Genomic DNA, 20957 nt, shown 5'->3' on the forward strand with positions numbered 1-20957 from the left:
GATACTGTTCAAGACTGTTGCCTTTATAAATAAATACCGATGTTTACCTCAATACTTTCTATTGCGTTGAAACATAACACCACTTGGAATTAGAATGGATGCAAATTGAAATGTTTACTATTGTGCTCAAGGGTACAAAGACTACCAGTCTGTAAAAATAAAATCATTTTCAGTATTTTTAATCCAACTATTTGAGTTGAGTTTCATTTAGAGGACACATTTTTAATATTAATATTGCACTCAGTGGGGTTTGCATGCTGATGCTGAATCACCATGTGAATCTTTAATTAATTAGTAGTTTTAAGTCTCGAAGGAAAAATAAAGCAGATATCTGAGCCTTTTATCTCATGTTGGAAGGGCATTCTCTTACTTCCCGTCCACAATTCATCTGGTTTTGTTGCCTTGGACTAACAGTAAGTACATGGATTTAACATCCTTTTAGCTTCTCTTTGAGAATCCAAAAAGTAAAAAGAACACAAAATTTGCACTCAACTGACTGGAGTCAAATTTTAGTGCCCATTGCCTGCCTTTTAGTCGTAGAGGGATGAAAGTAATAGTTTTTTTTTTTTCCATGACTAAATGAGTATATAGTACTTGTAAAACTCTAGTAGAAAGAAGCTAAAGCAGCTGGCCTATTAAAGTATTCATTCTCTGCAAGGGGGCAAATCCCCAGGAAAAAGAAAATAGGCAGATAATCTCAACTAATGTCCTTGTTAATTAGACCTATGTGTAAACAAAATAAAGTTATTTGGTGGGAGGAAGGTGTATAGCAGAATGCCCTGATAAAATGATAACTTAGGTAATAGTCTCAGAATCTATGAAGCATGGCTCCCTAGAGAATGTGGTGGAAAATGGAAATGTTTCAGAACTTAAATATTCCTTCTTGCCATGTAGGATAACCCCACAGACCTCATTTAGTGGCTTTATCTTTTATTTTGGGCCAAGGTGTGATTGTGTTGGAGAGGAAAGGAAAGGGCCCAGCAAACTCTCCAGTGTCCCAGACTTCTCTCTGTTCCATCTGAGCCTCTTTATTGCCTGACAGGGTACAAAAGGAAGGTTATAAAGCAAACACACACACACACACACACACACACACACACACACGTATTTAATACAGCAATAATACAAACAATAATACATCATGATCTGGTGATGGCAATTGGAATATAGTTCAAAATTTTAAGATTTTCTTCTTTTGACATTTCAGAAATGGTGAACTATCTTGTTTAAGATCAACTTCCTTCTTAAGAACAATTAGAAAATTTAAGGAAAAAAATGTAAAAAAAATTGTTTGAAGTCAAAACAGGATTTGGGGGGCAAAGATCCTGGAACACAAAGAAGCCCAGATTGGTGAGACCACATTTCACCAAATTGATGCAGATCTTTAAAAAAAAATTCCATGTCTTTAAAAATTTTTTTTAAATTTTTGTTGGTACATGTAAATGTATATATTTATGGGGTACATGAGATATTTTGATACAGGCATGCAATGCATAACAATCACATCATGGAGAATGGGGTATTCATCCCCTAAGCATTTATCCTTTGTAATACAAATAATCCAATTATACTTCTTTAGTTATTTTTAAATCTACAATTAAGTAATTTTGACTATAGTTGTCCTGTTGTGCTACCAAACAGTAGCTCTTACTCATTCTTTCTATTTTTTGTACCCATTAACCCTCCCCACCTCCCCACCACTGCCCTTCCTAGCCTCTGGCAATTATCCTTCTACTCTCTATTTGACACAAGTCTTGGACCTAAAAAGAAATTGAATTGGTACTTAAAATCTTCCTCCAAAGAAATGTTAACACAAAGTTTTTTTTTTTTTTTTTTTGGTGAATTCTCCAACATTTTTGAAGTATAAACATACTCAACTTACAACTCCTTCAGTATACAGAAGAGGAAAGGCATTCTCTATTCATTTTTTTCCTTTTTTTATTCTTTTTTTTCAAGTTTTATGGACACATAATAGTTGTGCATATTTCTGGGTACATATGATACTTTGATTCAAGCATACAATGTGTACTGATCAAATCTGGGTAATTGGAATAATCACCTCATTGATCATTGTTTGTTTTGAGAACATCCTAAATCTTTTCTGCTAGCCATTTTGAAATATACACCAAGTGATTGTTAACCATAGTCATCCTGTTGTGTTATCAAAAACTAAATCACAATCCTTCTAACTGTATTTTCTTTTAGTTTTTAATTTTTATAGCTACATAGTAGGTATGTACATTAATGGAGTATGTGGGATGTATTGATACAGGCATACAGTATGCAATAATTACATCAGAATAAATGAGGTATCCATCACCTCAAGTATTTATCCTTTGCATTACAAACAACTCAATTATTTAGTTATTTAAAAATGTATGATTACATTTATTATTGACAAGAGTCATTCTGTTGTGCTATCAAAAACTAGATTTTGTTTATTTTTTCTTTTCTTTTTTTTTTTTAAGATGGAGTCTCACTCTGTCGCCTGGGCTGTAGTGCAGTGATGAGATCTTGGCTCACTGCAACCCCTGGCTTCAGAGTTCAAGCGATTCTCCTGCCTTAGCCTCCTGAGTAGCTGGGACTACAGGTACCTGTCACCATGCCAAGCTAATTTTTGTATTTTTAGTAGAGGCGGAGTTTCACCATATTGGCCAGGCTGATCTTGAACTGCTGACCTTGTGATCTGTCCGCCTCGGCCTCCCAAAGTGCTGGGATTACAAGCATGAGCCACCACACCTGGCCACATTCTTTCTATTTTTCATACCTATTAACCATTCTCCCTTCCCTTTCCACCCCAGCACTATCCTTCTTATCTTCTGGTAGCCATTATTCTACTCTCTATCTCCATGAGTTCAGTTGTTTTAATTTTTAGCTCCCACAAATAAGTGAGAGCATTCAAAGTTTGTCTTTATGTTCCAGGATTACTTCACTTAACCTATTGACCTCCAGTTTCATCCATGTTATTGCAAATAACAGGATCTCACTCTTTTTAGTGGTTGAATAGTACTCCATTATGTATTTGTACCACACTTTTCTTTATCCATTTTTCTGTTGATGGACATTTGGGTTAATTCCAAATCTGGGCTATTGTGATTAGTGTTGCAAAAAACATGAAAGGGCAGATTTTTTTTTGATATACTGATTTCTTTTCTTTGGGGTATAAACCTAGCAATGGAATTGCCGGGTCATTTAGATCTATTTTTAGTTTTTTAGAGGAACCTTCAAACTGTTCTCCATAGTTGTACCAATTTACCTTCCTACCGATAGTTATGAGGGTCCCCTAGTCTCCACATTCTCACCAGCGTTTGTTCCTGCCTATCTCTGCCTATCTTTTAAATATAAGCCATTTTAAATGGGGTGAGATGATATCTCATTATGGTTTTGATTTGCATTTCTCCGATGATCAATGATGTTGAGCGCCTCTTCATGTACCTGTTTGCCATTTGTATGTCTTCTTTTGATAAATGTCTCTTCAGTTTTTTTGTCCATTTTTAAATTGGATTATTAGATTTTTTTTCTTATAGAATTGTTTGAATGCCTTATATATTCTGCTTATTAATCCTTGTCAAGTGAATAGTTTGCAAATATTTTCTCCTATTATTTGAGTTGCCTCTTCACTTCGTGGATTGTTTCCTTTTCTGTGCAGACCCTTTAAACTTGATGTGATCCCATTTGTTCATTTTTGCTTTGGTTGCCTATGTTTGCAGGCAAAGAAATCTCTGCCCAGTCCAATGTCCTGGAGAGTTTCCCTAATGTTTTCTTTTAGAGATTACACAGTTTGAGAAATGAGATTTGTGTATACCCATTTTGATTTGACATTTCTATATGGTTAGAGATAGGGTTCTAATTTCATTCTTCTGCATATGGATATCCAGTTTCCAAGCACCATTTATTGAATAAATTGTCCTTTCTCCAATATATGTTCTTGGCATCTTTGTTGAAAATGAATTCACTATAGATGTATGAATTTATTTCTGGGTTATCTATTAGCTATTTTGTTCCACTGGTCTGTCTGTTTTTTTGCTGTTTTAGTTACTATACCTCTATAGCATAATTTGAAGAAAGTTAATGTGATTCCTCCAGTTTTCTTCTTTTTGCTTGCGATATCTTTGGCTATTCTGGGTCTTTTGTGTTTCCATATAAATTTTATAATTAAAAAATCTATTTCTGTGAAGATTGTCATTGGCATTTTGATAGAGATTACACTGAATCTGTAGATTGCTTTGGATAGTATAAACCATTTTAACTATATTGATTCTTCCAATCTATGAACACAGAATAGCTTTGCATTTTTTTGTGTTCTTTCTATTTATTTCATCAATGTTTTATAGTTTTTATTGGAGAGATCTTTCACTTCTTTAGGTTAGGTTAATTCCTAGGTAATTAATTTATTTATAGCTATTGTCACTGGGATTACTCTCATGAATTCTTCTTCTGGTTATTTGCTGTTGGCCTAGATAAATGTTACTGATTTTTGTCTGCTAATTTTGAAACTTTACGGATTTTTTAAAATCAGTTCTAATAGTTGTCTTGTTGAATTCAAGACAACTATTAGATGTCAAATGTCAAATGTCAAATTTTTTAACAGTTTTTTGTTGAATTTTATCAAATGCTTTTTAATAGTTTTTGTTGTTTTTTTTTTAAATGCTTTTTTAGCACTACTTGAAATGGTCACATGGTTTCGGTCCTTCATTTTGTCGATATAATGTAGCACGATTGATTTGTTGATGTTCAGCTATCTTTGCATCCCAGCAATAAATCCCACTGGGTCATGATAAATGATCTTTTTAATGTGTTGTTGAATTCAATTTGTTAATATTTTATTTTTTGTATCAATGTTCATCAGAGCTATTGGCCTGTAGTTTCCTTTTTTAGATGTGTCTTTGTCTGGTTTTGGAATCAAGGTAATACTGGCCTCATGAAATAAGTTTGGAAGTATTACTTCTTCTTCTATTTTTCAGAATCATTTGAGTGGGATTCATAACAGTTCTTGAAATGGTTGATAAAATTCAGCAGTGAAGCCAATGGGTCCTAGGTTTTCTTTACTGGGAGACTTTTTATTACAGCTTTGATCTCATTACTTGTTATTAGTATGTTCAGGTTTGGGATTTTATCATTTGATCTAGGTAGGGTGTATGCGTCTAGGAATTTATCTGCTTTTTCCTAAGTTTTCAAATTTATTGGCATAAAGTTGCTCATAGTACCCTCTAATCATCCTTTGAATTTCTGCAGGATCAGTTGTAATATCTTCTTTTTTATCTCTGATTGTATTTATTTGAGGTTTCTCTCTTTTTTTCTTAGTTAATCTGGCTAACAGTTTGCCAATTTTGCTTATCTTTTCAGAAAACCAACTTTATTTTAAAATTGTTTTCTTTATTTTGAGTTCATTTATTTTCTTCTCTCATCTTTATTATTTCTTTTCTACTACTAACTTTGGGTTTGGTTTGCTCTTGCTTTTCTAGTTCTTTAAGATGCATCATTAGGTTATTTGTCTTATTTTTAAGAGTTTTTTAAATTTTAGAGTAGTTTTAGGTTTACAGAAAAGTTTTGAGTATAGTACAGAGTTCTCCTATACACCACACCCAGTTACTTTTACATTATTCATATCTTACATTAGTATAGCATGCTTGTTACAATTAATGAAATAATGTTGATAAATTATTATCAACAAATGCCCATGCTTCATTCAGCTTTCCTTAGTTTATACCTATTCTTTTTCTATTTCAGAATACCATCCAGGATGCCACATTACAATTAGTCTTTACATCCCCTTGGATTCCTCTTAGCTGTGATAGCTTCCTCAGACTTTCCTTGTTTTTGAAGACCTTGACAATTTTGATGAGTGCTGGTCAGGTATTTTGTAGAATGTCCTTCAACTGGATATTGTTTGTTGCTTTTTTCACAATTATGTTTGTTTTATAGTTTTGGAAAGAAAAATCACAGAGATAAGGTGCTATTTGCATATCATATCTAGGGGACATAGTATCAACATGACTTCTCACTGTTTATGTTAATATTGATCCTCTGGCTAAAGGCGTGCTTGTCAGGATTCTCCACTGTAATTTTGCTCTTTTTATTTCTCCGTTTCCATACTGTGGAAGTAACTGTGTGCAGCTCATACTGAAGAAGAAGAAAGTTAGGCTTTACCTTCTTGTGGGTGTTTATTTTTTTTGCTTGAATCATTCTAGCATTGGCCATCTGAAGCTCTTTCAGTTGGCTTCTGAGTCTCTTTGGTATGCCACCAGTGATGTGTATGTTGTGTATGTGGCTGTTTATGTGTGTCTGTGTGTGTCTTAAAGCACCTTCTTTTATTCTGGCTAGAAGATATTTCAGGTTCATCTTTTATATTCCTTACCCTGCCCTAAATTCATCTATTTTTACAAGGAGTATTGGTTCATTTGATTGGAAAATGCTACTGAAAAACAGAATTTTCCAATCTGTATGGATAGTAGGTGTGCTCATTGTTACTTGAGTGTTGTTGTTTCTAGACCTCCTCAGTTGGCAAAGAAATATTTGCTTTTATACTAATCCATGTATAAACACACACACTTATACCCATCCACCCACCCTCTCACACATATACATATATATCCATGTCTGTATCTATATTATACTGAACATGAATTCATACCCATTTCTCCAACCCTAATCCATAACATGTGTCATTCTAGCCTTCTCCTCTTGCCTTTCTGTAGCTTTCCACTCCAACAATGAGAAACCTAGCTCCCAAACAACCACCATTCATTTACTAGTTGTTCAGTTGCAGTAAGCATGCTATAAATTATCAATATTATTAACCCATATCCCATGTGAAACCTTTGTCAACTAGATCCCAGTGCTTTTGTATAGCATATTTTGCTTTTTGTTTTGTAGACTTCACTCATTTCTGAAGTTACTTGGGTTAGTGTCTTTTTCCCTTCTTCTCTTCAGTGAGATTATTTTATATATTTTTAATACAGATAGGTTCTTTGGTCACAATCTGCATTCAATGCTGGAATTCCTCCAACTTTCTAAACATTTAAAAAATTTGCATATAGGAAGCCTTACTTTGTGCTATAAAGTTATATGGGATTTGATGTATGCATACTGTCATGTATCTGCTATTGCAGTATAATGCAGAATAGTTTCACTGCCCTATACTGCACTCTTTGCTTCACTTGTTCAACCCTTACTCCTCTGAAAATCCTGGCAACCATTTGTCTCCTTAACATCTCTATAGTTTTGCCTTTTCTAAAATGTCATGTAAATTGAATCACATACATAAACTTTCCAAGCTGGCTTCTTTCACTTAGCAATATGCATTTAAGACTCATCTATGTCTTTGTATGACTTGATCCCTCATTCTCTTTTATAACTTAGTAGTATGCAATTATACGACTGTACCACAGTTGTTTGTCCACTCCTCTATTTAAGGATATCTTGGTTGTTTACAGCTTTTGATCGTTACAAATAAAGTTCCCGTAAGTATTCACTTGTAGGTTTTTGTGTGAGCATATGTTTTTTAAGCAGTTGAGTAAAGACCTAGGAGAGCAATTGCTGGATTGTATGGTGAAACTGGGTTTAGGTTTGTAAGACACTTCCAATTATCTTTTAAAGTGGCTGTATCACTGTTTTCCCACCCCCAATTTCTCACTAGAAATTGATGTTTTCTTTTTTGCTTGTTTGTTTTTTAGCCGTTCTGATAGGTCTGCAGTTGTATATAATTATTTTCTTTCTCTCCTTATTTTATTTTTTTGAGACAGGGTCTCACTTTGTTGCCCAGGCTGGAGTGCAGTGGTCTGATCACAGCTCAGTGCAGCTTTGACCTTTCTGGCTTAAGCAATCCTCCCACCTCAGCCTCCCTAGTAACTGAGACTAGGTTTATGCCACCACGCCTAGCTAATTTTTGTGTTTTTTTGTGGAAACGGGGTTTTGTCATGTTGCGCAGGCTGGTCTTACACTCCTGTGCTCAAGTCATCTGCCCATTCAGTCTTCCAAAGTACTGCGATTACATGAGTGAGCCACTGTGTTCTGTCTAATTATTTTCTTAAATTGTATTTCCCTAATGACAAATGATACTGATCATCACACAGAATACTTACATGTTGTCTGTATATCTTCATTGATGAGTATCTGTCTAGAATTTTTGCCCTTTTTAAGGTTGTTTATTTTCTTATTGTTGGGTTTTGAGAGTTTTTTGTAGTTTTTTTGTATTTAAGGTTGTTCATTTTCTTATTGTTGGGTTTTGAGAGTTTTTTGTATTTTTTTTAGATCAACTTCTTTATCAGAAGCATGTTTAGCTAATATTTTCTCTCAATCTATAATCTGTCTTGATTCCCTTTATAGTATAATTTGCAAAAAACTTTTCAGTTTTAAAAACAGTCCAACTATTCTATTTTTTTCTTTCATAGATCATGCTTTATTGTTGTATCAAAAAATGCATCACCAAACCTGTGATGGTTAATACTGAGTGTCAACTTGATTGGATTGAACAATGCAAAGTATTATTCCTGGATGTGTCTGTGAGGGTGTTGCCAAAAGAGATTAACATTTGAGTAAAGTGCATCAGGGAAAGGCAGGTCCACCCTCAGTCTGGGTGGGTACTATCTAAGCTGTTGCCAGTGCAGCTATGATAAAAGCAGGCAGAAGAACATGGAAGGGCTAGACTGGCCTGAGTCTTTCAGCCTTCATCTTTCTCCCATGCTGGATGCTTCCTGCCCTTGAACATCAGACTCCAAATTCTTCAGCTTTCGGACTCTTGGGCTTACAACAGTGGTTTGCCCGGGGTTCTTGGACCTTTGACCACAAACATCGAAGACAGAGCACATCTGCATCTGTACAAGCCTATCAGGGATGGCCTCACAAAAATAGTAATGCTTGTGCTTCAGTTTTTAAGGGTATTTTCCCTCTTTCTATTTTCCTTTCTTCCTTTTGTTTTATTTTGTTTGGTTTTATTACAAGATTTGAACTGGGAATGAGGATGTTGGCCCAGGGCACATTCTTCTTTACAGAGGTAATATAGCATATGCAGATGTATTAAACATGGAAAATTTACATTTCATCCAGTTTAGAATAGTTTGCCACATTTTCTTTTTTTTTTTTTTAGGGTAGCAAATTTTATTCAGCTAGAAGTTTTCAAGCCCAATTAGAGTTACTGTTTCTCTAACTTTTATTTTAAGTTAATGGCATGTGTGCATATTTATTATTTAGGTAAACTTGTGTCATGAGTGTTTCTCATACAGATTATTTTGTAACTCGGATATTAAGCTTAGTGCTCATTCGTTATTTTCCTGATCCTCTCCTTCCTCCAATGCTCTACATTCCGATAGGCCCGTCTATTGTTCCCTTGTTCCCCTTATGTGTTCACGTGTTCTCATCATTTAGCTCCCACTTATACGTGAGAACATGTGGTATTTGATTTTCTGTCCCTGTCTTTGTTTGCCAGAGATAATGTCCTCCAGCTCCATCCATATTCCTGCAAAGGACATAATCTCATTCTTTTTATGGCTACATAGTATCCCATGAGGTATATGCATCACATTTTCTTTTTGCAGTCTACCATATAACATGCAGTGAAATTGAAATGGTAACAAAAAAATTGTCAAGAAAAAGAAGTCCAGGACCAGACAGATTCACAGCTAAATTCTTTCAGACTTTCAAAGAAGAATTGGTACCAATCTCACTGACACTATTCCACAGGCTAGAGGAAAAGAGAATCCTCCCTAAATTATTCTATGAAGGCAGTATCACCCTAATACCAAAACCAGGGAAGAAAATTAAAAAAAAAAAAAAGAAAGAAAATGACAGACCAATATCCCTGATGAACATAGATGCAAAAATCCTCAACAAAATACTAGCTAACTGAATCAAACAGCATATAAACAAAATAATCCATTATGATCAAGTGGATTTCACACCAGGGATGCAGAGATGTTTTAACATCTGTGAGTTAAGAAATGTAATACACCACATAAACAGAATTGAAACTCAATAATGCCAAAAAAATTTGAAAAAAATCCAGCATCGCTTTATGATTAAAACCCTCAGCGGCCGGGCGCGGTGGCTCAAGCCTGTAATCCCAGCACTTTGGGAGGCCGAGGCGGGTGGATCACGAGGTCAAGAGATCGAGACCATCCTGGTCAACATGGTGAAACCCCGTCTCTACTAATACAAAAAATTAGCTGGGCACGGTGGCGCGTGCCTGTAATCCCAGCTACACAGGAGGCTGAGGCAGGAGAATTGCCTGAACCCAGGAGGCGGAGGTTGCGGTGAGCCGAGATCGCGCCATTGCACTCCAGCCTGGGTAACGAGCGAAACTCCGTCTCAAAAAAAAAAAAAAAAAAAAAAAAAAACCCTCAGCAATATTGGCAAGAAGGGGCATACCTTAAGGTAATAAAACCAATGTATGACAAACCCACAGCCATCAGTATACTAAACAGGGAAAAGTTGAAAGCATTCCCCCTAAGAACTGGAACAAGACAAATATGCCCACTTTCATCACTTCTATTAAACATAGTCCTGGAAGTCCTAGCCAAAGGAATCAGACAAGAGAAATAAATCAACGGCCTCCAATTGATAAAGAGGATGTCAAACTGTCACTGTTTGTTGATGATATGATTGTATACCTAGAAAACTCTGAAGACTCATCCAAAAAGCTCCCAGAACTGGTAAATAAATTCAGCAAAGTTTCAGGATTTAAAATTGATGTACACAAAACAGTAGTTCTGCTATACACTAACAGCTACCAAACTGAGAATCAAATCAAGAATTCAACTCCATTTACAATAGCTGCTATAAAATAAAACACTTTGGAATATACCTAACCAAGGAGGTGAGAGACCTCTACAAGGAAAACTACAAAACACTGTTGAAATAATTCATAGACAACACAAACGAATGGAAACACATCCCATGGTCATGGATGGGTAGAATCAATATTGTGAAAATGACCATACTGACACAAGCAATCTACAAATTCAAGGTAATTCCCATCCATATATCACCATCATTCTCCACAAAACTAGAAAAAACAATCCTAAAACTCACATGAAACTAAAAAAGAGCCCATATAGCCAAAGCAAGACTAAGCAAAAAGAACAAATCTGGAGGAATCACATTATCTTACTTCAAACAATACTATAAAGTCATAGTCACCAAAACAGTGGCACATAGACAAATGGAACAGAATAGAGAACCCCAAAATAAAGTCAAATACTTACATCCCACTAATCTTTGACAAAACAAACAAAAACATAAAGTGAGGAAAGGACACCCTATTCATCAAATAGGCCTGGGATAATTGGCAAGCCATATGTAGAAGAATGAAGTTAGATCATCTCTCACTTTATACAAAAATCAACTCAAGATGGATCAAAGACTTAAATCTAAGACCTGAAACCATAAAAATTTTAGAAGATAGCATTAGGAAAACTCTTCTAGATGTTGGCTTAGGCAAAGACTTCACGACCAAGAACCCAAAAGCAAATGCAACAAAAACAAAAATAAATAGATGCATCTTAATTAAAAGAAAAAGCTTCTGCACAGCAAAAAGAATAATCAGCTGTGTTAACAGACATTCCACAGAGTGGGAGAAAATCTTCACCATCTATACACCCGACAAAGGACCAATATACAGAATCTACAAAGAACTCAAATCAGCAAAAACAAAACAGACAATCCCATCAAAAAGGGAGCTAAGGACATGAATAGACAATTCTCAAAAGAAGACATACAGATGGCCAACAAGCATGTGGAAAAGTGCTCACTATCATTAATTATCAGAAAAATGCAAATCAAAACCACAATGTGATAGCACCTCACTCCCTCAAGAATGGCCATAATCAAAAAATCAAAAAATAATATTAACAGGTGTTGCCATGAATGTGGTGAAAAGGGAATACTTTTCCATTGCTAGCAGGAATGTAAGCTAGTACAACCACTATGGAAAACAGTGTAGAGATTCCTACCATTTGATCCAGCAGTCCCAGAGGTATCCACCCAGAGGAAAATAAGTAATTATAAAAAAAAGATGCTTGCACATGCATGTTTATAGCAGCGTAATTCACAATTGCAAAAATATGAAACCAGCCCAAATGCCAATCAATAAGTGAATAAAGAAAACCTGTGATATACACATACACATATACATATACATGTATACACACCATGGAATAATACTTATCCATAAAAAAGGGATGCAATAATGGCATTTGCAGCAACCTGGATGGAATTAGAGACCATTATTCTAAGTGAAGTAACTCAGGAATGGAAAATTAAACATTGTGTGTTCTTACTAATAAGTGGGAGCTAAGCTATGAGGATGCAAAGACATAAGAATGATACAATGGACTTTGAGGACTCAAGGGAAAGGATGGGAGGGGATGAGGGATAAAAGACTACACATTGGGTAAAGTGTACACTGCTTGGGTGATGAGCGCACCAAAATCTTATTCATGTAACCAAACACCACCTGTTCCCCCAAAAGCTATCGAAATAAAAAATAAATTTAAAAAAAAGAGGACTAATGGTTTTCTGATTATGGGATTTTGAGAAAAAAATTAAATTTTGTGAAGTTAATAATTGGAAAACCTTGTTCATCCCCTTATATTTGAAAAAAATCACATAAATTCTAACTAGTTAAAAACTGAGTCACTTTTAATATGGTGAAAACAGATGTCTCTGGGGTGAAAATAATTTCTGTACTTCCAAGTGACATTCATATCTGTGGCAGCACTGGCAACAGGAAATGTGTGAAGGATGATATTTGGAGACAGAAGGTTAATATGACAAATCATGAGAAAGCATGTGGAGTAATAAATGTGGTTACACATTTTTTAGATAGTGATACGCTCTCCAGCAATCTGAGAATAAAAAGGCCAGGTATATAAAGAGCTTCATACATAGATCCTAATGCTTTTGAGGTATTATGAATCATGAAATTCTTTTAACCTGACATTGATTTGTATCACTTTCTGCTGAACTGCTTAATGTTAGAAGCAGGTAGGGATTATGCTAATAAGTCACACTAAGAACTCTTGTGAACATTTCTCTGAAAAATATGTTAATGCTTCATTTTGGGGTAAATTGGATTTTGAAATGTGTGAGTAAAAGATAAAGTCTGGATGATTATTCTTTTCAGAGAAAAATAAGGATAAATTGATTAGTATTAGCCCAAAAACCTATTTAAGAGAAAAGAAACTGATTTAAGAAAAATAATTTAAGTAATTTATCTTTATAATTACTTCTTTCTTTACCTTTGTGTTTGAGGGATGACTATTTTGCACTTCCCTAATTTATTGGCAGCCAAAAAAGCAAGTTGAAAGGTGTTTTTAGTTTTTAATTGTTGGGATTAATTCTTTTAAAAAAAAAACACCCCTTTTTTTCAAAGCTTAAACTTGTCATAGTAATATTAGAAAATAATATGTTTAGAAGAAATTGGAATTTGCAAATTTAAACACAAGCACTTGAAAATTTAATTTTAGAGATAAAGGCAAAGTTCATTTAACTAATCAATAATTCAGTTAAATCTAACCATAGTATGTGGATAGTGTGACATCACAGAAATTAAACACCAAACCATATAATTACAAAATGGGAAATATGTAAAGAGACCCTTCTCCAAAGGAGATACATAGATGGCAAATTGCCATATGAAAAGATGCTCATGACTAGCTGTTAGGGAAATACAAATGAAGACCACAATGAGATATCACTATACATCTATTAGAAAAGCAAAAACAAACCCATTGTGATACTAAATGCTGACATGAATGTGGGGAAACTAGATACACATACATTGCTGATGAGAATATAAGACAATTTAGCCACTCTAGAAAATAGCTTCGTTGCTATAGAATTTGGAATATTAGTGACTATTACCACATGGACCTTTAGACCTTATTTATTTATGTTTTGTTATTTTTTGAAAACTCCATACGGATTTATTTATTTATTTATTTATTTATTTATTTATTTATTTTGAGATGGAGTCTCACTCTGTCACCCAGGCTGAAGTGCAGTGGTGTGATCTTGGCTCACTGAAACCTCCACCTCCTGGGTTCAGGCAATTCTCCTGCCTCAGCCTCCTGAGTAGCTGGGACTACAGGCATGTGCCACCATGCCTGGCTAATTTTTTTGTGTTTTTAGTAGAGATGGGATTTCACCATCTTGGCCAGGCTGGTCTTGAACCCCTGACCTTGTGATCTGCCCGCCTTGGCCTCCCAAAGTGTTGGGATTACAGGCATGAGCCACAGCGCACGGCCAGATTTATTTCTAGTAGACAGATATCAAAGACCTCAGAGACATTACCTGACTTACTTCCTCCCTTAGCAAAGGTGGACATTTAGCACAAGGTGGACATTCAAACATTTTGTTTGTGCTAACAGAAGGTGATGAGAGCACCCAAGATTAGCTCTAATTTGTGCTCTTTGGGCAACACTTTTGATATTTTGGCATTTATCTTTAGTAGTTTGGTCAAAATTTTCAATTAACAAAATAAGAAAGGTTAGTGTTTATTATTTCTTAAAGAATAGCATGTATTATCCCACTATTATCATCATCTTCACCAACATTGTTAAATAAAAATAAACAAAACATTGCTAATAATAAAAGTTCCCAATGCAGTCATAATTTTATAGGTATTCATGGAGGTGGCATTGGTATTTGCAATTACACATATTTTATAATCAGCAAATCCTAGGGCTGAGTAAAGTACTATCTCATTTCTCTCAGTGCAGTTTCTTTATGATGCTTTTTAAACACATAGTTTTGTTTAACAAATATTGCCAGATGTAGTCATTTCTATAAAAATTCCCTTTGTACAGATGAGTACAACTTCACTCATCCTCTTATTATATGTTTCTTTACAAAATCAGAATAGGATGCAACTATGCAGAAATAAAGATTAGAAAATAACTTTGGGGCCCTTATGGGATTTTGATTTATGAGCTTTTTGATTATTCTGAGGTAAATAATCTATTAGGTACATAGTGTGCTACGTCTCCAGCAGCTATTTAATATCACTCCTATAACAGTTGAATTTATTGAAAAAAATTGATATGTTAGATCATGCTGTTTTAAATAATTCAATTTCTTCCAGCAAAACTGAGATTAAAATTTATTGTGCCCTATATTATTTAGGGACAAATTAAAGAACTGGATTTATTCTATTTTGCCTTTTACATATAAATTTGCTGCTATATATATTGCTGTATTTCAAATTTTACTGATTTAATATCTCACAGAATTCAATCTTCTGTAGTTGGAAAGCTGATTATAGCTTTGGTAGATGTAATCTGACTTACAGCTTTGCCTTATAAAAGCTAAGAGGGATGGAGTTAGCATTCAGAATTTCTAAGTGATGATATTACCATATATGTCTTACATGGAAACCCAGCTTCTTCTGACCTGAATTTCTGGTTAACATTAAGATTTTCCCTGTATCTTGATGCTTTAGAAACAAGCAGGCTGGATCCAATTAGGGAAGATAATTTAAACCCTATTGAAAATACAAATGAAGGCCCTTCCAACTCCAAAATCCTTTTAGGAATGTTATCTGATCACGATAGGTTTATTTTAGATGAATAAGCTTTGAAAATAGGTAATTTTATTTTCTTTTTTTTTCTTACAAAAGCAAAAGCATAGACTATCTTATTATCCCCCTATCCCCTTTTAAACAGGATCTATTATGCAGAATCTGATGCAGGGGAGAAAAGCTGAATAATTTTGTATTACACTTTCTTTTTTTCAGCAAAAAACAGGAATGATGAGCCTGCAATTATAACAAAAATTCAAATTCTAAAATTCCTGGAGCATGTCTGCACAGAAGTCAGGGCCATGTCCTCCTCATGTGCCACATGCTTTTATCTGCTGGTAATTTGAGACAACTCAGTGTGTTCCCTTGGAAAAGTTCCATGAGCCCACTTGAAGAGAATGCATTTTCTTTTCTCTGTCTTGTATTGTGAACCTCTGTGTGCCAGTGAGACTACTGTGCCAAATGTCCACCACCATCCAGGTTTAAATCTTTATTGACATTCTGACTTTCACTTTTTTTTTTTTTTTTTTTTTTTTTCTGAGACAGTCTCATTCTTTTGCCGAGGCTGAAGTGCAGTGGCATGATCTCAGCTCACTGCAACCTCCGCCTTCTGGGTTCAAGTGATATACCTTCCTCACCCACCAGAGTAACTAGGACTACAGGTGTCTGCCACCACACCCGGCTAATTTTTTGTACTTTTAATAGAGATGGGGTTTTGCCATGTTGGCCAGGCTGGTTTCAAACTCCTGACTTCAAGTGATCCACCCACGTTGGCCTCCCAAAATACTGAGATTACCAGTGTGAGCCACCATGCCTGGCCATGACATTCACATTTGCGCTTCTTATAGTGGGTCAAATAGTCTTTTGTGAAAATGTGAATGAGGGTATATTTAACAATGCAGTGTTCATCAAAATAGCTCAGCCAGGGTGGCTGAAGAATTAAAGAAAAGCAAGAATCAGTAGTGTTTTCTTAAAAACTCTAAAATCTTAATTTCCTCTCTTCTACCAAGGGAAAGTTTGAAACTTTGACAAGTAACACACAAAAAAATCAATTTTATCATGTTTTAGGGTATAGCTAGTTTTAACTCTCTTCTCAAAACAATTGTTTTGCAATGATATAATTGTATAATTGAACCCTAGTAATTTTAAAGATACAGCATGTTAAAATGTCAATAGAGTGATTTATACATCTGCTATATTTCCCCTAAACAATGGAACCCAGATATTACAAAAATTTCAAAAACTGAGAAGGAAAAATATGAAAGCCAAGAGCTTTAATAACTAGTAGATCAATGTTCAATTTATAATCACATAATATGAGTCACCTTACTTAGAACAGAAAACCTTCCTAGGGAAGTGTAATACATGTTTTTCATAGCTGTCACACTTATTTTACTCATATAGTCTTGAATAATGCAAAAACTACATATAACTCTATACATAACCCTAGGAAAAAATGTACAGTAATAAGTACATTTCTGATTTCCATGATTTTGCTTTTGTGTTCATTGACTTGACAGTCTAAATCTATCACGTAAAAGGTCAAGGGTATTTTGCCTCGACAAGAACTGCACTTCAGTATAGCCGGCTCTTTAATATAACTGTGGTATAGTCTGCATGGTATATTGTACAGTTAAGGTATTTTATGTACTAATATGCAGAAATTCAGAATATATTGTTTAATGAGAAAAACACATTGCAAAACACTGTATATGTAAAAAAGGAACCACTAAGAATCCATGTTTTTAATTTTTACACATGTTGTGAAGAAATATCAGAAGATATATAAGAAACAAATAAATTTATAAATAGTGCAAAATATATAGAGGTGACTGGAACATGAAGGGGTTAAGAGTTGATAAGTTGAGACTTATTGAAGTATGGCTTTGTTTATAGTTTTGATTTTTAAAACATGTAAAAGTATTACTGACTATAAATTAAAGTATATTTAGAAATAGTTATTATATAGTTATTTAAAATTCTCTTTTGTCACCATTAATGGCCATCATTCTTGACAGACGTATCAACAAGAATTTAAAAGATTTTAAAAATTTACTAATTATGTTTCTAAAATTTGTCATTAAGTTATTCTTTGTTTTTACCACTAACACTGGGTTGATTTGCCTAAGTAGAAAGAATTTGTATATACACGCTCTGTCTATATACAGTTATATATAACATTTATGTCAATACATACACATCATTCACATATACATGCATATTAGAAATAATATGTTTTCAAGGTAAACCAGAGTTTACCAACTTTGTGCTATTTATTATGGTGGCAATCTTTTCACTTGCAGCCTAGAATGAGATTAAGTCAAGCTTACTTTGAATTTCATTCAATCTAACAAGTATTTCGGGGTTATGTACTAGTACTAGTGAATAATTATGTACTAGTGAATGAAACCCATGGGTCTCCCTACCCTAGTGGATAGAACATTTGAAGTGGCTGGAAAAGACAGAGAGATAGGTTATAAATAAGAAATGTAATATATTAGCAATTTTGCATTATTTTTATTAAGTTCTATGAGAAAAATGAGAAAGTAGAGCCACGAAAGAAGGATCAGAGTACCAGAGAGGTTGAGAATTTAATTTTAAATAAAATAGGGTATACCTAATGAAGAAGATAACATTTGGATGAAGACTTGGAGAATATGTGAATGTTAACCATGTGAATGTCTGGGGGAAGAGTATTCTAGAAAGATGTAGTAGCTAAGGCAAAGGACCACAGGTAGGGGCATGCCTTAGTTACTTACGGAACAGCAAGGAAGCTATTGCAAAATGGATACCAAGGAGAACAGAAGGAGTCAGGTCAGAGAAAATGGACTTGAACCCATATGTCATGTATTCTTGGTTTTCATTCTTAGTGAAGCTGGAAATCATTGTAGAGTGAACAAATAAATGGTATGAACCTGACTTATGTTTAAAAAGAATAGGTTGTTGGGGGCCAAGTTAGAAATGGGAAGAACATTCCTGAAAGTTATTGCAGTAACGCAGGCAAGAGATGTAGTGGCTTGGACCAGAGAGGGAGGGGGTATGTTGTGGGAAGTGTTCATATTCTGGATATATTTTGAAGATACAGCCAAAATAATTTGATGACAAAGTGGCTGTAGGCTATGAGAGAAAAAGAAATCAAGCATGATTTAATGTATTTGGTCTTGGACACTGAATGGAGTTGTTGAAACCATCCTTATAAACTTCAGTAAGTTTATCAGGAAGAAGGGAGTGGGAGAAATGAAAATAAACCAAGCCTGAAGCACATGCAGCAGTAATTAGGAGGTCAGCCTGCTCTCTCACCTGCCTCCTCATAGTTATTTGGCACCTATTGCCCCAGAATCATGCAGATCCTGTGAAAAGAGTATAGTTCTTTTTAACTACTCTGTAAATGAAAACTTTAACACTATAAAATATTTTCCATTTGAACTACTCTTTGTGGTCCTGCATACCAGTAAAACTATTGGCATAAACTCGTCTGAAGAACCCCACGAGAAGCTGAATGCAGTTTCCTCGTCCTGATGGTATCTTACTTACCCTGACTAATCAATGACCCAATTTTCCAGCCTGTCACCTTGCATGATCTCCTTAAAAACCCTAGCCCAGAACTCTTTAGGGAGATAGATTTGAGATCCCCTCCCATCTCCTTGCTCAGTTGCCCTGTGATCATTAAACCCTTTATCTTCTTCAAACCCTTATGCTTTGGTATGTTGGTATGTTACTGCACAGCAGGCATCTGAACCGGTTGTCCTGTAACATTACTGTCAACCAGGACTGAAAAGTATTATACAAGATAGTCATGGGCAAGCATCAGTAAGACCACAAAGGAAGAAAAAATCTGGAGTAAACTAGGTAAAACTTCCTAGGAAAGAAGCAATAGGGTACACATCTGAGTAAATTAATTATCCAGCTGTCTTGTGCAATACTATGATAAGTTGTAAGTGACAGTTTTGTTGCTTCCATGCCACTCACCAAATCTCTCGTGAGACAATAAATTCTGTTGCTGTTTACCTTGGAAACTGGATTCTAAGCACAGCTTTGTCCCAACCAGGAGTCAGGACTCTAACCCTATTCCACCAAACTAAAATTACATGAATAAGCTTATAATGCAGCTAACCCTCCAATGTTGATAATAAAGATGATAATAAAAGGTAATGAATAGCTAAAAAGTCTTGTATGCTGACTTTGTAGTACCATGTATAATTTTGTTAAGCGAATTTGCTTCCCTAGCTATTTTTGAAAACTAATGTTTCAGTTAACTAATGTTTAGGATGAAAAACTGAATTAACTAAGTTAAATTATACTATTAGCTCTAAATTAAACTCTACTCTTAGGTAAAAGTTGAGAATAAAATATTTTGAATACCAAAATTACTCAAGTACAAAAGACAGAAAAAATCTTGTTATGGAAGAAATAATCCAGAGACAAACTATTTATTATGTTTTTCTTATTTTGGTAAAATATATATCTTAGTTGAGAATCTGTGATCAATATAGAAGTATAGGAATAATGCCCCAATTTTAACTAAGCATAGCAATATAACAAAGAAATGTCAAGAAGGCATTTCAGATTGATTTCACTGAAAGTAGTTTATTGATACTTTTCAAAAAGAGAATAAATAAATGATCACATCCAAAAGAGTGCCTTCTGGGTGTCTACTGTGGTGTACTAGTGTTCACAACTAATTGTATGACATTGTCCTATTGGAGTGGGTTAAGAATATGCTTTATCAAAGAAAGGAAACTGGTAAGACCAGGGTCAGCATAAGAGATGTGAAGGCACAGGTTCCCATCTTCTCTCATTATTCCACAGAGACCCATGTGAGAGCCAGGGCACTGCTGGGTCCACATTTCAGCTTGAGGGACCCCTTCACTCTATGGTTTTTCATCTATAAGAGACATCATTGGGAAAGCAGACTTGTCAATGAGATAGTATATAACCTATTAGTTGCCAGGCTGTTTTGATTTTGAGTGCTAGCTTTTCAACTGAGCTGCCTAGCTCCCCTGCTGCTGGAGACACTGAGGATCTCTCTCCAAGAGTCCCTAGTCTCTGATACTACTTACAGCTTCTCTTGGTTCAGGCTACCCAGAGTAAGCTCCTTACATCACTTCTAGACAACTCTGCCTGTTGCATCACAGATATTTCTCGGGTTTGTCTATATGTGGGTTAAATAAAATATTTTGTATTACAAAATGCAGGACATTTTCATAAATTTCTGTGATGGAAGATATTGGAATAGTTTCAGGCTGATAATATAACTTTAATTTTATTCATGACTGAGTTTGTGACATTTCATATAAGGTTCTGAGAAAAAAGCTAAGCTTCTGCATGTAGGAGGGTTTTATGTTATCAATTTTTTTGTGATATTGCTCTTTGCAATGACTGTAAATAGCTTTGCAACTACACTTAATTTGGAAGATTCTATAATTTCCCCCATGTCTCTGAA

Source organism: Aotus nancymaae, unplaced genomic scaffold (assembly GCF_030222135.1).
Source record: "Aotus nancymaae isolate 86718 unplaced genomic scaffold, 86718_ANA_hifiasm-v0.15.2.pri h1tg000008l, whole genome shotgun sequence".
NCBI classification, from domain to species: domain Eukaryota; kingdom Metazoa; phylum Chordata; class Mammalia; order Primates; family Aotidae; genus Aotus; species Aotus nancymaae.